This window comes from Halyomorpha halys, unplaced genomic scaffold (assembly GCF_000696795.3).
Source record: "Halyomorpha halys isolate HHAL.00 unplaced genomic scaffold, Hhal_1.1 Scaffold18.1, whole genome shotgun sequence".
NCBI lineage: Eukaryota > Metazoa > Arthropoda > Insecta > Hemiptera > Pentatomidae > Halyomorpha > Halyomorpha halys.
The window spans coordinates 1,882,753-1,887,242 of NW_027114407.1; the positions used below are offsets into that span (position 1 = coordinate 1,882,753).

The window sequence follows — 4,490 nt, forward strand, 5'->3', positions numbered from 1 at the left end:
AATTATTTGCATGACATGATATCAAAATGGAAGTTAGGAGTTTTACAATATAAAACCTTATTTGACTTTATTTATTATTATTTATGATTCATTTATTATGTTATAATTCTTATCACTTATTTTGCTAACTGCTTTCTAAATAACTTTGAAGTCTTTATTTATCTAGTTTTTTTTTTTGTTTTTTTTTTTAAGTTATGAATATTATGTTTTAATTTACTTTACGAGATGTAGAATTCCTATTTTAATGATCTATTTTTTTTCCTTTAACTGTTTATGTATTTGCTTACCACAAGGTGAAAGGATTTCTTCCGAAAGATGGTACTTTCTTAGTTAAATCACATGTGATGTAACTGATTTTGGAAGGAATCCTTTTACACTACATGATTTTTGTAAATAAAAACTTAAAGGAAAAAATATATAACAAAAATTGGAAAATAGACTTGGCTGATTTTGGAATACTATGCCTCATATATCCTAGATTATTTTCTATTCTGATTTAGTTTTGTTTCTTGTTGTGCATTTAATTTAATTTAAAATGTTCTTTATTACATATCAATATTTTTTCTTTTAAACAAGATGCTATTTGCATGCTAAGAATTTCCTCATATTGTGATATGAATGTTTACTATTGAAATTATAAGATTGAATCTTCATATTTTTAAATTTTATCTTAAAGAACTAATTTTGTTGATCAAAATGTGATTTTTCTTTGTTTTGATTTATAAAATTTTATAACAATTGAGTCATTCTTTTTATCCCATCTTTTTAATACTATTTTATTTTCACGCAATGCTTGATGAAAATTACATTAAAGTTTCTCTATTAGAGGAGTCAAATGAAATTAATGGGTTGGATACAATATCAAATTCCTTTACTTTGATTATATCATGAAAGTAAAAAACTATCTCTTCTTATGAAAACTGACACAATAGTATTAAATTAATCCTAAGAAATTTCACTTTCATTTTCATGCCAGATCTTGTGAAATATTCTGATGTTTGTCTATTTATTTTTTTCATCGATAGAATTTGAGAAATTTTACATTTCTTTCAATTTATGTTTGTTCATGGAAAATACAGCAAGAAAGCATTCAGGCCTATGGTGTGGTAAAACCAGTTTGTTAATCATCAATTGGTGGCTACAGAAGTTAATTAAGCCTTGGATTATATGCTGCTTGACAAAATTTTTATTTTGCGATTTACTATTTTTCCATTTCAGTTCCTCAATGGTATTTTTAAATAGTTTGAAGCCCAGGCATACATTTTATACCTGAAAAATAAAATTTATCAAGGCAGAAAAAAGAAAGAACACTTGTAAAACAAACATATTTAGATTTATTAGAATATCGAATCAAAATGAAATTTGTAAAAGTGGATCTTTATCCTAAAATTTGCTCCAAATCTATGGTAATCAAATAATTCTAGACCAGGTGAAAGGATATAAATATTTACTTACATCCAACCTTAATTTAGATGTGTTATGGTGCCATTAGACGTTTGGACCAGTCCAAATATATTGTGTAGTGAGCAGAGAACCAGTTTCCATATCAATCAACACCTTGATCCAATTAGATGACAGGGATTTTTCATCACTGTTCCTGTCTCTTCGTTTACATCTGGTATGGGATCCCGACCCTGATTAGGTGGTTGAAGCTCTCAATTTATCTGTTCTGATCCAATCATGTAAAGGCACTTTAAAACAGAAAGGGAGACTTCACATTGTTACCTATCTTAGTTAAATGATTTGAAATTGGGTAGTGGAAATCAACTTTTTTGTATAGGTAGATATACATGAAAAAAACAAAAAAAAAACACGACTGTTTCCAATTTGATCCCTCTTTGATGGGCTGAGGTCTAGGGCATATGCGACTTTGCCACCTGCTGTTTATGCCTTTTTGTCAAATTCATTCAGTATTGCTATATATAACCGTGTAACTAGAGGGTGGATTCATGAGCGTACTTAGTAGGGGGCAGTTGCTCCCTCTTAAAAGTAAAAACAAATTATTATTCTAAAAATTTTGGTCCATCGCTGAAATTTTGCTGGAGCTGAAATGTCACAACCTGATTCACTATGACTTCCCCCTCCCCCTTTAGTTTTGATCCAGGGATACTCCCTTGGGTAGATTTATTTGCCATAATAATGTTGAAACATGTAAAATTGTGCAATAAAAATGTTGAAATACGTAAAACCATAAAATATTTAAACTGAACTCTTTACTTTGTCAAATTACTTTATACTAGTACTCATGAGGAGTGCTGCTACCTAACTAATCTTGTATGAACTAACAGTATTTTGTCCTTTAGGCCCTTAGGTTTTGTTGATTATTTGGTATATTTATTACTTGATTGGTTTTGTTGGTCTAAAATAGAAAGTAGAGAATAATAGTACTCTACAAAACCAGCTCCAGCGGAATGAATTTCAAAGCCAACATATAAATGTTATTGGTTATTATCAATTAGTATAAAATAGTAGTAGTTATAATAATAATAGTATAAGTAGCAGTTTTACCATAATTTTAAAAGAGAATAATAGTTATACGATAATGATGATTGAATGAATGAGAGAATAAAAATGATTTTCTTATGATAAGTATAATCACTGTTATGAGAGAAGGGAGTGAAAGCCCCCCTCCTCTGGTGTCAAATCAAATTTATTTAATTGGTTTAAGTTTAACTTAGTAATTATTAAATGACGTTAGTAATTACTAATCTCGGATTAGTAATTAAGTCGATTGGCGAGTGTTAAAAAAATATTATGAACATCAATACATTTTGTTAATTCTTATGAGGACTGGTAACACTGGTTCATGAGGCGCGGAAAGGCACAGACGAATGTAGGTAGTATCATTTAGGTGTGTTAATTTAGATTCTAGAAGTATGCAAATGGTTTTAGTGACAGTTTTTTTTGTGGTTTGCTGTGCTAGTTGTTACTAACAACTATAGCCTTATTTTGTCCAGGTAAGATTATGTTATGTTATAGAAAATGAATGGATGGTATGGATTTCTTCTTGATTCAAATACTTTTGTTGTTTTCTTAATTGGATTTTCATATTCAAGCTAGCTAACTTCCAATCTTATGAGAATATTTTTAGACTTAAACAGCACTATTTTAAGTTATAAGTTCTAACTCATTTATACTACGCGTACATGAGAATTTAAATCAAAATGAGTTTAAATGGTTTATATTCCTCTTAATAAGTATTTCTACCTAACTAACGTTCAAAAATATTTATGATAGTTGATAGTACTACAACTATTGATCAAAAAGCTAATCCTGCTACAGAAAATGCCGTTTTATACGATCATACTGGCTGTGACCTTTCAATATCACCTTTACTGTGAAGACCTCGCATAACAGTATTTAGTCAATTGCAGCCTTTTAACTTTCTTGATTTTTAATAATTATGCTTGTCTAAAATAAAGACAAATAAGTTAAATATCTACATACTTTCGAACAGTGTTCATAATTTTTATGAGAACTTTGTTTACAGACATTATGAAAAAAAAAATTGATTGTTCTAACTGTTCAACAGCTGTCGCAGTCACTACAATTGTTCTGTCTATAACATTTGCCGTCATGACAGTGCTGTCACATTTGCTTGTGCATATAATATATATATATATATATATACGTGTGTATAAATTAAATAAATGAAATTTTATTCTTCTATAGTTTTATTTTTGTAATGTCGGTTAATCTGGTCCTAAGGAGATATTCTTCTCTCATTCTGATTGATAGTTAATAATTTAAAAAGGATTCCCATTAAAAAAAGAAACAACAATAACAAAGTTGTTCATAATAATTATTATTGAGATGTAGATAGTTGACCGTAGATTAATGCTTGAAGAAGTTTGTCGGGGGGTGCGGTCAGCAGAGAACAACATAAATAAACAAAACCATATTTATTTATTTTATGCTGACGTTTCGACCTGAGTTTCAGGTTTTCATCAGGGGTTGTGGCGTGGAAAGGGGAAGGGAAGATGCTAACTGCTAATAAATAATAATAATATGGTTAAATAAATTAATAATTAATAAATAAATATGGTTTTGTTTATTTATGTTGTTCTTTGCTGACCGCACCCCCCGACAAACTTCTTCAAGAAATAATAATTATTATATTAACACCTTTTAACGAAGAAAAAATTTAAATCATTATTTTTGAAGGATTCTAAAAAAACTAATTAAATAAACTCTTTTTCTGTTTACTTATTTTAAATTTAATCATTTTGCATCTAGATGAATAGTAGATAAGGCATAAAGCAGGAAATTACTAATCTAACTTAGTTTGTTACTATTAATTTTTTTAAATTGCTCAACTTTTTGTTGAAATTTCTCTCTGAATACAAGGACAAGGTATTGAACGAATGGAGAAAAAATTAATTGTCAAATGCATAGTTTACATTTATAATACTTTAAAAACTTAATAAAATAATTTTCAGATTTTTACTATTACAACATGTACAAATACAATAAAGTAATAGTTAATTAAT

At 28.4% G+C, this 4,490-nt stretch overlaps 1 protein-coding gene across 1 annotated transcript in view; it reads left to right on the forward strand.

The window, feature by feature from the left end:
* LOC106680933 (3'-5' RNA helicase YTHDC2) overlaps positions 1-653 on the forward strand; it is a gene marked incomplete in the record, with an annotated part of 25,862 nt that extends 25,209 nt beyond the window's left edge. The window contains 1 exon segment of the mRNA XM_067051590.1: positions 1-653.
* Positions 654-4,490: the final 3,837 nt, after the last annotated feature.